This window comes from Gossypium arboreum, chromosome 7 (genome assembly GCF_025698485.1).
Source record: "Gossypium arboreum isolate Shixiya-1 chromosome 7, ASM2569848v2, whole genome shotgun sequence".
NCBI classification, from domain to species: domain Eukaryota; kingdom Viridiplantae; phylum Streptophyta; class Magnoliopsida; order Malvales; family Malvaceae; genus Gossypium; species Gossypium arboreum.
Window position 1 is genome coordinate 87,955,301 of NC_069076.1, and position 15,839 is coordinate 87,971,139.

The window sequence follows — 15,839 nt, forward strand, 5'->3', positions numbered from 1 at the left end:
TAATCCATCCATGCTATTCACACACAAATTCAAATTCAAGTACATTTATTTGAAAGTAGATTTAGTGTTATAACACATCAGTTGATGCCAAATGCAAAGGTTTCAACTCCAAAATATTTTTTTTTATTCATATAGAAACAAATAAATATTTTTAATTTGTACACAATTTTATCTAATTAAATTATTCATAGCCATATAAATACTATTTTTAGAGCTACCAATCATATATATATCTATATATATATATATGTATGCACATAGTAAAATTGGAGACACAATAACTTAAGCCTTTTACAGTATTTTGAGAGAATCTTCGTATCAAGTTGATTGTAGTGGTGTTCTTAAAGATTAATCGAATAAGAGAATCGCTTTACTCTCCAAACCTTTTTGTTGCCATGATGTTGATTTAGCTAAGCTTAATGACATTAAATTTAGTTTAGAGATCTTTATCAAGACTAAGTGGTTGAATTCTCATAATCTAATTGTTGAGTCAAGACTACAATGTTTTTGTTTCATGGAAATATAATGAAAGTTTCTAAGTTATTCATCATTGTATTACATTGATTCTTAATGTCAAAAGTACTCATGCAGGAAACTAATAATTGGGCAAATTTTTTGGTTAAGACAGACATAGATAAAAACACTATTTTTTGGGATTAAATGTTATCATAGTATATTGTTGTAGTTGTAGACATTACGTTTTAATTTAATAAATTTTCAAAAATAAAATAAATTATCTTTTTTTTAAAAAATTTTGTCCGATATATATAATCGAGATTAATTAGGAGATATTTGTCATTTTCAGCATGATATCTTTTCTGTTTTCTCTGAAGAAAAAGAACAAACTTTTAAATTTCTAACGTTAAATTCAAATTTTATAAAATAATAGTAGTAATATTAAATTGGTACAAGAAATTTTATTCCATATCAAATATATCTATAATTAAATGGAAAATAGAATTTTATTTAATCAATTATTTTAATATTTTAATTTCATTTTTGGTCAACACGTACTTTTTTTGTTTTATTGTGTATTTATTTGGTCTTTACGAAATTATTAAATAGATTTAATTTACGCATTACTAATTGAATGTTACATAAAATTAGAATTAAAAATAATATTTACTAAAATAAAATAATCTACCTCTACATAATATTTCCCACTCCATATAGTTTATACTTAATAAATAATTGATTGGACCAATTTAAAATATGATAATTTTTTTATTAATGACCCGAACTCATATATTGTATTTTTGGTAAAAAAAAAACTCTTAAAACTATAAGATATTATGAGTTTATTATTTTTATCCGTGATGTATTATTTATTTTAGATATTCAAATTGGGACATTTATTAAGGTATTTGAGCAATTATAACAAAAAGCATCAGCACTGATAAAAATAATCCTGCGCAAATGCAACTGCCTGTTCACATGCCCTTGCTTCAGCTGCAAAAGCATCAGCAATGCCTTAATGTGGGTGAGTACGCGCAGCCATAATTTGCCCTGATTCATTTCTAGCCAAAAAAACTGAGATAGAAGTATTTGAATTAGAGTCAAAAGAAGCATCGACATTTAGCTTTTTTTTGTCTGAATCTGGTGGCACAAGCTGTTGGTCTTCACTCATCTAGGGCCTCGATTTCTAGCAGATATCTTTTAATAAACACAATCAACTCTTGTGTAGTTCGTCGGGCTCCCTCCTGAACTAGCCTGTTTCACGTGTACCGAACTGCCCAGTAAGTAATCACCATTAGCTTCCTAGATCTAATATCTACTTGCCTGAAGACCTCTGCTAACCAACACCTGTAATCTGAGTACTGTGAGGCAGGTAACACCCCAACTTTTAAAGAGTCCAACGTTTGCTTGGAGACAAAATAATGCCGCAACAAATTAATGGTTAACCGTTTCTTCAGCTTCCTTGCACAAAGGGGCATAGATTGTCAACATGAAGCTTGCGCCTCTTCAAATTCCCGAAAGTAGGCAGAAAATTATTAGCATATCTCCACATAGTAATATTAACTTCTGCTGGAAGTTGTAAAACCCACAAGTTTTTATAAAACGCTATAATTAATCTAGACGTAGTCGTAGGATATAAGCTCCTGCTATGTAACTCTTCTTCTAGGAGCAATTTGTACCCACTCTTAGAATATTCACCCAACCCCTCGTAGCGCCACACCAGTGTATCTAGAGACCTCGTTTGAGCAAGTGGAATAGTGAGAACTTTATCAGCCTGGTCAGTCTCAAGAATGGACCAAACTCGTCCTTCAATCCAGATACAGGAGTCTGAATTGATCAACTGCTCAACATTAGTAAATTTAATGTCTATATGCTGACACTGTATTGTTCCATTTCCAGAGCCAGGAATCCACGAGTCATTCCATACATTGACCTTATCCCCAATACTAACTCGCCAACCAACTCCTTTTTCTATTAATCCTCTGGCGCTCAAGATGCTTGTCCAGATAAGTGAAGGGTAACAACCTGACCAAGCTGATATAAAATACGTCTATGAATAATGCCCAGCTTTCACTACTTTTGCCAACAAACTATTTGTGTAACACCCCTAACCCGTATCCGTCGCTAAAATAGTATTTCAGAGCATTACCAAGTAATCGTAGCCTAATTATTCATTTCAAACATTTCAAAAATCATAAAATGATTCAACATTAACATGCATAAAGTCCCTTAATAAGCCTTTGAGAGTTTAAAAATATTTTAGAAATGATTTGACACTAAATCGGGAACATTTGAAATTTTTTGGAAAAAGTTAGAAAACTTTTAACTGCAGGGTTCACACGGCCAAGTCACACACCCGTGTGTCTGGCCATATGGGCATTCGAAGTAGGGACACACGGCCGTGTCCCAGCCTGTGTTTGTGCCTATGTAACTCTCTGACTTAGGTCACACAGCTAAGCCACACGCCCGTGTGCCAGGCTGTGTACCCTTTGAAATAGCCTCGCACACCCGTGTGCTAGCCGTGTGGCACACTCGTGTGTTTGGTCGTATGGATCTAAAATGTGCCTTAAACAACAAAGTTACCAATTCCTATATGCTTGAACATTAAAAACCTCAAAAATCATTCGTTTAACCTGTTAAAAACTCGATCAAACATATTCAAAACATGCCAAAATAATCATTTTATGTGCCTAACCAGTGTACCTTCATTGGTACCACATTTATATCATAAATTTATATCATCAAAGCATCATTCAAATCCAAATTATAAACATGCCAAAATCCATCAATTTGGCCTAGCTCATATCTACCTAAAACATTAACATGAATTCACATGCACATACCAAGTTTTGGTTCAATTTACCATACCATACTATGGCTTCAAACACAAACACATGTTTATATGTATACCAAACCAACAGTACACTTATAACCTCATATACAATCCATCCACAAAATAACTATCAATTTCAACATCCTAGGTACATGCCGGCACAAAAGGTACATCACCACATTTGAGTTCGGAATCATTGTTGGATGCTGAATCGGTGATCAAAAGTGAAGTACCTAATATGCGCACGAAAAAATAAAACCGTGTGCTAAGTAAAACTCAGTGGTATTTCTATAATCCGAATATTTAACGACAATATACTATAATATGCACAATTGAATGTTAAGCACATATTAATGTCCAGTATCATGACTATCATATGCTATCATATTTCATTTGTTAAACAATGTCCCAATTCACACAATTGCTATATAAATAGTTATTCACATATCAAACCACATTTATTTGTACAATGGCATTAGCCATTCAATACTCAACTCATGAATACATCATTTCATATCATACTCAATTTTCATCACTTGCTATTTAATAGCTTTTCACAATTTGATCCACATATCATTTAAACAATAACATTATCCATTCCATATCCAATTCATGAATACATAACTTATATATCTCATTTCCATGTTTCAAATCACTATCCCATTTTCAATTCACATACAATATCATCCAATATCAATCATAGTACCGTTTTATTTAATTACCTCTATTAACACGACTTGGGACTTGGACGGATACACAGATCTAACCAACACACCAATTTGGACCCAGTGCCTCATTAGATAAATCCGAAGAAGTAACTGCACCCGGCGCTATATAAATTTGACACCCAGTGCCTCATCGATTCGAAGTCGAAAAAATCCCTGAACTCTTCCTATCCTATGGCATGCCATCTATATCTGACTCAGCTCAATACAGTTAATAGGGTTTAATTTCACATTTCAGATAACCAATATCCAATACTAATTTTTCATATAATCACATATATAGACATGAATTAAATTCAAACTATAATAATCAATATCTAACTTTCACATTAACACATATATTCATTTCAATTCAATAATAAATACATTCAATATGTATCTACCAATTTAATCCATTTCAATCAATTATCAAAATGTCAATTACTCACCTCAACATTTACCATATGCGTTAAATTGAATTATAACAATTAACAACTAAGTTCGGATTATAGAAATACAAACTAGGAATTCCAAGCTATTCGACATCGATTTTATCTTTCCCCTTTTTAGTCAAGGATTCCAGTACGACGTTAGCTACAGAATTAAAACAATTAAAATTCATCAATACAGCACAATTCAATTTCATATTAAATATTTAAATTTTTACTTAATATTTGTTTAAATTTCAATTTAGTCCCTAAACCGAGACTAATTTTTATTTTTCACATTTAATTCTATATTTTCACACAAATTTCACTTTAAACTAAATTTAACTCCCTATTTTCACTTAAGCCCTTTAATTTTTTTCACAATTTAGTCTCTAATACTAAAATTTCACAATTTATTCTACAATTTAATCCTTTTCATTTCTAACTTAAAAATCTATCAATTTAATCCCTAATACTAAAATTATTCAACATTGACAACACTTAAAAACTTAATAATTGCTAAAATTTCAACATGGGTCAGGTAACCCTAGGTACCGGAATTCCAAAAACATAAAAATTACAATAAAAGAGATTAAATTGACTAACCAATTAAACTTTGAAAATTTGGAGCCCTAGCCTTGCGTGACTTCTTATTTTCTTATTTCTCTTCTTCTTTCTTTTTCTTTCTTAATTTGTATGACTTTCTTTCTTCTTGTTTTTTTATTCATTCTTTTAATACTTTTTGTTTTATTATTATATAATAAATATTTACTTAATTATTAAGATAACATATTTTATTATAATATAAAAATTAAATTTACATAAAATTTATATATATAATTCACTAACCGTCCCACTTAAAGAAACAATGGTAAAATTGCTTTTTTAGTCCCTTTAATTATTTTTAATTCATAATTCAACTTTCACCCTATACACAGTTTAGTCCTTATACCTAATTACTTTTAATTCAAGTAAATTCGCTTACTAATTAACTACACAACTAGCTTAATAAATTTAAAAATATTTACAAGTTCGATTTACGGGAATAAAGTCCCGGGAATGCACTTTCCGACACCCTGACTGTCGGGTCGTTACAATTTGGATGAGTTACAATATGCTAACATTGTTTAGCTAAAAGGGCAATATTAAATTTGGACAATCACGAAATCCTAACCTCCATCTGTTTTCGATAAATATAGCGAATGTAATATCCCGAATTAGGGCCTACTCAGAATAGTGGTTTCGTGACTGCAAATTCGAGATAGAAATAATTATTTTGTAATTATTTTTAGGTCTATGATATGATTTCATGATTGTGTGAAAATTTCGTGAAGAAATTCTATGCATAAAGTGCTTAATTTGAAGTTAGGGACTAAATTGAATAAGTTGCAAAACTTGCATTCTAGAAGTTTCTAGTATGAAATTGCTTTGAAATATTAATTAGGAGGTATTAAATAGCAATTTGACCAATTTCTAAGTTTATGGACAAAACTTTAGACATGGATGGAATTTTTAAAAGTTTAGTAAAGAAGAGTATTTTGGTCATTTTGATATTAAATGAAATAAAATAGGAAAAATAACACAAAAATGGTCATCTTCTCCATATGTTGCTGCCGAATTTTTCTCTCTCCATAGCTAGGGTTTCTTCAACTTTTAAGCTTCATAGTAAGTGATTTCAAGCCCCGTTTTTAATGATTTTTATGTTTTTGAAATCCCAGTAGCTCGATTTAGCTTATGCTAGCAATAATTCAACCTAGGGTTCATAATTGGAAAAATATCCATAGGTGAAATTTGTGTATTTTGGTGTTTTATGATAGAATATGAGGTTTTAAATTATGTTAGACAACTTGTGCTACTCGGTTTTAAGTGAAAACGAGAAAAATGGCTTAATCAGTAAAAATACCTAATAGTCATAAGTACATGTTAGAGTGAGAATTTGATGTTGCCATAGAGGGGAAAAATGATCAGCATGTCATAAAACATAAGAAAATAGGATGAAGTTTAATTTCTGAACCTTGGGGCAAAAGTGCAAATATGCAAAAGTTTAGGGGTCAAAATGAAAATTTGTAAAAATATGATTTTTGGACCCGTATGAATAGTGTGACTAATTATTAGACTAAATGTGATATTATAGATGAAGGAAATCGAGATTCGGGCTTAAATCGGGAAAATACAAGGTTATGGACTAAAATGGTAAATTGCCGTTTCTGGATCGAGGTAAGTTCGTGTGTTAATAATAATGCAATACCATGCATGAATTGTAATTCTCTATTGATATGGCATAAATTGTATGATTTAATATGTTTAAGAGAAGTTGATGGATGGTATGTATGATATGGAAAAAAAATGTAATGCTTGTTGTGTCATGTGAAATTGAATGGAAAATTTTTGTTACATGAATTGAGTGTTAAATTACTATTACCTAGGTTGTATGAATTGCTGCACGGTTGTACCTGATGAGATTTCGACAAGTTTGTACGTAAATAATTTATCGATTCTTTTTATTTTGTTATATTTTGCTATCATATCTAATGTGGCTACCTATAGATTGACTATTTGTTGTAAATTGAAAATTGAAAAAAAGACTATGAATAAATTTGTAACATGTTGGAAGGTGAGGAATTTCCCGGTTGAGCCTTCGGAATAAAAACGATACAAATGATCTATTGTGAGGTCGCATGTGTAATACTAAGTGCAGGCTACTATGCGTACCCGATAACTTCGATCACGTGTGTAGTACTAAATGCAGGCTATTACGTGTTTCAGATGGTTAGGTCACGTGTGTAGTACTATGTGCAGGCTACTACGTGTACCGGATAATTGGTCGCATGTGTAGTACTATGTGCAGGCTACTATGCGTACCAGATAACCTTGTCTACAAGTGTGAAAATATGTGCAGGCAACTGAGTATCAGTTATTATTCCGAAGAGTTCAACGGGAAAATCGATTAAGTAAAAATACATGTGAACATGATTATATGATGAATAAGTGCATGTATATGTTTATGAAAATTTTGAGCAATGTGCTCGATATTTGGGTGAACTTCGATAAGACAAAATGGATTAAGTGAAATTATGTAAGAGTGAATTTTAGTAGTAAAACAGTGTTGGACAGCAGCAGTTTCGTGATTTTGAAAATTCACCAAAAATTGTGTAAGTTGAATTAAATTTAAAAAAAATTATTGAATTAAATATTAATGAGTCTATTTTCATATAAAAGAAACAGGAGGAGCAAAAGAGTTATATATTATGTGATATTATAATTTTTGTGAGACAGTGTCAGAATGAATTTGAGATCCCTTGTTCTGACTTGGAAAAATTGTTAAAAATTGTACAAAAATAATTATGAGTTATAATTTACATGAATAGAATCTTAAATGAGTCTACTTTCAGGAGGAATGGACGGGAACATCATATGAACCCCGAAATATGAGATAAATAATTTTTAGTGAAGAGAGGTCAGAACTGTTGGACAGCAAAACAGAGGAAACTTTAATGAATAAACTGTACTAATTGGATAAACAAAAAATTCTGGAAATTTTATGGGAGAAATATATATGAATCTAGTTTCAAGGAAAATTAACGAAACTAAATTTGGAGTTTTGTAGCTTCAGATATGAATGATTTAGTAACTGTAACTTGATAACACAGCTTAACCTGAACATGTGTAATTGTACAATTATAGTGTTTTATCTTGAAAAGCGTAGTAGTAATTGCTTATTAATTTTGTAACGCCCCTTACCCGAGACCGTTGCCGGAGTCGAGCACAAGGCACTACTAAACTTATTTGAGCACTTAACCAAATTTAGATAATTTATATAATACTTTTTAGACAAGCTGTCCAACTGTGTCATAGTTGCTAAATAATTCATATCTCGAGTTATAAAACTCGAAATCCAAATCCATAAATTTTCTCTGAATTTATACTCATATATCTACTTACCAATTTTTTTCTAGAATTTTTGGTCAAGCCAATTAGTACAGTTTATTATTTAAAATCTCCCCTATTTCAGGGTTTGACTACTCTGACCTTTGTGTATTAAGAATCAGATATCTCTCTGTAAAGAGCTTCAATGACTATGCCATTTGTCTCTAATAAAACTAGACTCAATAAGGAATCTGTACATATAAAGTACGACTTCTAATTATCTTTGTAAAATTTATGGTGAATTTCCAAAGTCAGAACAGGGGATCCAGAAATCGCTCTGGCCCTGTTTCACAAAAATTTAAACATCTCATAAAATATAGCTCATATACCTGTTTTGCTTCTTCCATATGAAAATAGACTCATCAAGATTCGATTCCATAATTTATTCATTATTTAATTCTATTTCTACTATTTTTAGTGATTTTTCAAAGTCAAACTACTGCTACTTACTGAAAACTGTTTTAGTACAAATATTGTTAACTAGTTTATAACATATTTACTTCAATTCATTCAAACTCTATACATGCCATATAAATCTTTAAACATAAAACAAAAACTACCGAATTGATCTGAATAGTGTGCCTGTTGTGTTGATCCGATCTACCCACTTCACTTCAAGTCAATCTACATGAAAATATTAAACACACACAAGTAAGCTTATTGAAGCTTAGTAAGCTCATAGGCATATAAACACAAATCATATCAAATATCGTACACAATCATATATCTATTAGTTTAACTATTACATCCTCCAAATCACAATTTCATTAATAACTCATTGGAATAATTTCCATATGGCAACTCACAATTTAACTCCCTTAGGCCCATTTCTCATTTACTTCATTGTCAAATTAGGGAACAATAAGGGAATTGAGTGCTTCATTATCACATTGCCATAGTAAACTATGGACTTTCACATTGATAAGCATCACACACCGAAGCCATAGCCTTGCCATGGTCTTACACGGTTCACATATCATACCGAAGCCATATCCTGCACATGGTCTTATACGGAATCACATTATCACATTATACCGATGCCATAGCCCACTATGGTCTTATCTGAGTCACATTATCACATTTCACCGATGCCATAGCCCAGCTATGGTCTTAAACGGGCACACTTGTCACATATGTTTCATCAACTCTTGAGGTCACGAATAGAAGCACTCAAATCCATTGTTCCTACTAATTTGTACTTTTAGTTACACATTATTCATTAGTTAATGCAAATTGATAGTATTCATCAACAATAAAATACTTTAACAATCATAATATTTTCATATCAAAACATTGAACTTTGCCATATGAACTTACCTGGACTAATTTGTAAAAGTCGAGAAATTCGGGGACTATTCTTGAATTTTCTCCTTTCCACGATTCAGATTCGTTTTCTTGATCTATAATTATAAAATCATTCCTTCATTAGCATCCATTTCAATTCTATTTCACTTCACAATTTATGCTGTTCAAATTTCGAAATTGCACTTTTACCCCAAAATTTACAATTTTTACAATTTAGTCCCTTCTCAATTCACCCGTCAATTGAACTAATTTTTCTCAATTAACACTTTATTTTATCATTATAAACTATTTCAAAACCTTTTATATTCTTAATTTCAACAGAAACCTTCAATTCACAACTTTTTCACAATTAGGTCCTAAATATCATTTCCTATCAAAATCACTTAATAAAACCACCTTAATATAAAATTAGAACTTAAATTTCATAATAATTCATCATAAAATTCCCTTATCCATCCAAGGTAACTTCCAATTTCACCCATAAAATCAAAAACTAATGAATTCTACAAGTGGACCTAATTGTAAAAGTCATAAAAACATAAAATTATCAAGAAAAGTAAGAATTAAACTCACATGATGTAAAATATGAAAAACCAGCTTTCTCCAGACCTTCTATGGCGTTTTAGCTGAGAAAATATGAAGAAATGTCTAGATTTTTCAATTACATCATTATTTAACTATTAACTTTTATGTTATTTCCAATTTTGCCCCTTGTTCACATTGTTTTCTTGCTTATTTCATACCCAAACCGTCCAGCCATTAACCTTTGGGTCTAATTGCTCTTTAAATCCATATTTTTAAATACTTAAGCTATTTACTCACAATTTAACAAATTTTGCGCTATTTTCAATTTAGTCCTTTTTAATTAATTAGCCATCCAAACGTTAAAATTTTCTAACGAAACTTTAATACTAACTCAATGACACTCCATAAATATTTATAAAAATATTTATAGCTCGATTTTCAACTTTGAGGTCTTGATACCTCATTTTTGACCCGTTTGACCTAATAAATTCTTTTAATTCACTAATTTCACCATTTCACAAATTCTTCTAAATTCTTACTTGACTCATAAATATTAAATTACTATCTTGTTCAATCTTATTTTTCGAATTTAGTGATCTCAAATCACCATTTCCGACCTGATTGAAAATTAGGCCGTTATAACTCTCCCCTTTAAAAATTTCGTCCTCGAAATTTGTTACCCAAAATGATTTGGATATTGTGATCTCATTGACTCCTCTGTTTCCCAGGTTGCCTCCTCCAATCCATGTCGATGCCATAACACTTTTACTAACGGTACTCGTTTATTCCGTAGTTCTTTAACTTCCCGAGCTAATACTTTCACTGGTTCCTCCGAATAAGTCATATCTGATTGTAGCTCTATCTCAAGATGAGGAATCACATGTGAAGGGTCTGATCTATATTGTCTCAACATAGATACATGAAATACATTATGGATCTTCTCAAGTTCGGAGGCAAGGCCAATCTATAAGCTACTGGACCGATCCTCTCAATGATTTCAGATGGTCCGATAAATCGTGGACTAAGCTTTCCTTTTCTACCAAACCGTAAAACTTTCTTCCACGGAGAAACTTTCAAGAACACACTATCACCCACATTGAACTCTATATCTCTTCTTTTCAAATCGCATACGACTTTTGACGATCGGAAGCGACTTTCAAACTTTCGAATACTCGAACGTTCTCTTTAGTTTCCCGAATTAAATCCACTCGACTAATTTCGATTCACTTAATTCGACCAATACAACGGGTTCGCACTTCCTTCCATACGAGCTTCAAACGGTGCCATTTTGATACTAGCTTGATAACTGTTATTATAAGCAAATTCAACTAAAGGTAAGTACCTTTCCCACCGCCATGAACTCGAGTATACAACACCTTAACATATCTTCCAAAATCAATCACTCGCTCGATTGTCCATCCATGCGAGGGTGAAAAGTCGTACTAAATTTTAACTTAGTACCTAAAGCTTCCTGTAGTTTATTCCAAAATCTCAAGTAAACCTCGGATCTCGATCGAAATAATTGATGTCGGCACCCCATGTAATCTCACAATTTCGACACATATAATTCCGCTTAACTTATCAAGTGAAAAATACATTCGACCGGGATAAAATGCGCCGATTTAGTTAATCATCTACTATCACCCAAATCGAATCTTTTTCTTGAGTCACCGGCAATCCAGATACAAAATCCATCGTCACATGTTCCCACTTCCATTCGGAATCATTACGGGTTGTAACAAACCCTGAGGCACTTGATGTTCAACTTTTACCGTTGATGATTAAACATTTTGCCACAAATTCACAAATTTCCGTTTCATACCAGGCCACCAATACATTTTTTTCAAATCACAATACATCTTCGTACTACCCGGATGAATCGAGTACATACTACTATGAGCCTCTGATAAGATATCCTTCTTCAATTCTAGATTATTCGGGACACAAATTCTATTACGATGGTATAACATACCACTATTATCAATAGAGTAATCTAAGTTCAAATTATCCCGAACCATTTGTCGTTTCAACACCAACTTCGGATCTTTATCTTGCAATTCCCGAATTCATTGAAAGAATACTGGTTTTGTCTTTAATTCAACTAATATAGAACCATTTTCATTAACAGACAAATGAGCATTTAACGCCTGAAGAGCAAATAATGATGATTTCCGACTAAGTGCATCTGCCACTACATTTGCCTTACCCGGATGATAATCAATGATAAGATCGTAATCTTTCAACAGCTCTAACCATCGCCTCTGTCTCAAATTCAGCTCTTTCTGTGACATTAAATATTTCAAACTTTTATGGTCTGTATACACATAACATTTCTCTCCATATAGGTAGTGTCTCCAAATTTTTAAAGTAAATACTATGGCAGCTAACTCAAGATCATGTGTAGGGTAGTTCCTCTCATGTGGTTTCAACTGTTGAGAAGCATATGCTACAACTTTTCTGACGCATCAATACACAACCTAAACCATTCGAGACGCATCACTATATACTACATATGGCACACGATTCAGCCGAGTTAACACCGAGCCTCTGTCAACATTTTCTTTAATTGATCAAAACTTTGTTGGCACTCATCGACCCATACAAACTCAACATTCTTCGTAATAATTTAGTTATCGGTGAAGCAATCAGTGAAAAATCTTTCACAAATCGACGATAGTAACCAGCTAATCCAAGGAAACTTCGCACTTCCGTAACATTCTTTGGAGTTTTCCAATTAATCACCGTTGACACCTTACTCGGATCTACCCGTATACCATCAACTGACACAATGTGACCCAAGAATCCCACTTCATGAAGCCAAAATTCACATTTACTAAATTTTGCATATAATTGTTTTTCCCTTAATATCTGTAGTACAATTCTCAAGTGCTGAGCATGCTCGGATTCTGTCTTTGAATAGATCAGTATATCGTCAATAAACACAACCACAAATCTATCTAGGTAAGACTGGAAAATTCGATTCATCAAATCCATAAAAGCAGCAGGAGCATTTGTCAAACCGAACGGCATAACTAAGAACTCATAATGACCATACCGAGTTCTAAAAGCTGTTTTCGGTACATCACATTCCTTTACCTTTAACTGATAATACCCAGATCTGAGATCTATTTTTGAAAACACTGTAGCATCCTTAAGCTGATCGAATAAATCATCAATACGAGGCAAAAGATATTTATTTTTAATTGGTACCTTATTCAGCTGCCTGTAATCTATGCACAACCTCAATGAACCATCCTTCTTTTTCACAAATAAGACAGGTGCACCCCACGGCGACATACTCGATTCGATAAACCCTTTGTCTAATGACTCTTGCAACTGCGTTTTTAACTCTCTTAATTCTGCTGGAGCCATTCTATACGGTGTCACCGATATGGGAGCTATTCCCGGAAGCACATCTATCACGAACTCAACTTCTCTATCGGGTGGTAACCCTGGTAATTCTTCAGGAAATACATCCATGAATTCATTTACAATAGATAGTTGCTCTAACTTTGATTCAGAACTTCGAGTATCAAGAATATAGGCTAAATAAGCCTCATTTCCTTTACGCAACAATTTACGAAAGGACATAAAGGAAATCATTCTAACCATGTCATCCAAATTTCCAGACTCAACCAAAATAATGTCTCTGTTTGACATTTCAAACTAATTCGTTTTCTCGACAATTCACTATTGCGTCATGTTTCATTAACCATCCATGCTCAAGATAACATCAAATTCACGAAAGGGTAGCGACATCAAATCGGGGGAAATCACGCCCCTTAACTTTCAAAGGACGGTTATGACATATTAAATTAACTACCACACTTTGACCTAACGGATTTGTAACTTGTACATCATAATCGATGAGGCTCAAGAAATAAGTTCTTTTCAGATGCTAACATAGTGCAAATATATGAATGAGTAGACCCAGAGTCTATTAAAGCATACACAGGAACATCATAAAGATAGAAAGTACCAGCAATTACATCTGGAGCTGTTGCTTCTTCTCTCGCTCGAATGGCATAAGTACGAGCAGGAGCCCTAACTTCTGATCGGCTAGCAGTATCTTTCATACCCGAACGAGTAGCCCCTGTAGCACTGCTCTGACCAGAGCGTCTTCCTTTTTGAGGAAGAATTTTCGGTTTCTCCCTCTGTTCCACTTCTTCTACTTGTAATTGGGGACAATCACGAATAAAGTGATCAGTGGCCCCACATTTATAACAAGCCCCTAATTTACTTCTACATTCACCGGGGTGACTTCTTCCACAATGTTGACACTTGGGCCTTTGGGTATTTTGTACACTACCCACACTAACAGCAGGTTTGTCAGATGCTTTATAATCAGATTGTCTTGGCCTACTTTTTCCTGATCTTTCTGGTACTGAAGTGGCTCGACTGAATTCCTCTTTAGATTTCTTCACTGGTAAAGCCGAAAATGACTTAGATGCACTTCTTTTGAAAGATTCTTTACTTCTTCTATCTCGTTGCATCTTTTTATTATATACTTCTTCAAGCTTCTGAGCACGATCTGATAGAACAACAAATTCTCGTATCTCAATGCCCCCTATCATCATTTTAATCTCATCATTAAGCCCTTCTTCAAATCTGATACACATTTCTTCTTCAGTGGGTACTATATCTCGAGCATATTTGCTCAGATAAACAAATTCTCTTTCATATTCAGCCACTGACTTGTTTCCCTGTCGCAAGTCGAGAAATTCTCTTTTCTTCTTATCCAGATATCTTCTACCGACATATTTCTTCTTAAATTCATTTTGAAAAAATTCCCAAGTGATCTTCTCAGCCGGTACAACAGCTTCTATTATTTCCCACCAGTTATAAGCTTCTTCTTTCAATAATGACACGGCACATATTAAGTAATCATCTGGTGAGCATGCCATTTGCCTAAAAACCCTCATTATACTTTGTAACCAATATTCAGCTTTAACGGGGTCATCGTCTGTTCTTCCCCGAAATTCTTCAGCCCCATGTTTTCTGAGCTTTTCAAATGGAGAACGTTTGCCAGATTCAGTTGTCGGAGGAGGTGGAGGAGCAACCGGGGGTACTACAGATGTTGAGATAGGGGGAGGAGGTTGCGGAGTCTGATTTCTTTCTCGCACATTCTCATTATACCACTGATTCATGAATCCATAAATCATATTTTTGAGTTCTTGTTCTCGCATCAATGAAATCGAGCTTCACTACTTGTTCCTTGTTCGAGATTTGTACTCGCTATTAACTTCTTCTTGCTCGGTTTGTTCGGTCTATCGACATCTTTTCAAATCGAAGATAATCTATAATAAAAACAAGGATTAGATCGGATCATACACGACACACTATCACAGATTTATATGGCATGTAATTCTAGACACTTTTCACATCATACATATTCGAGAATCGGCTAAACCAAGCTCGATACCAATAAATGTAACGCCCTTACCCGAGACCGTTGCGGAGTCGAGCACAAGGCACTACTAAACTTATTTGAGCACTTAACCAAATTTAGATAATTTATATAATACTTTTCGACAAGCTGTCCAACTGTGTCATAGTTGCTAAATAATTCATATCTCGAGTTATAAAACTCGAAATCCAAATCCTTAAATTTTCTCTGAATTTATACTCATATATCTAATTACCAATTTTTTTCTATAATTT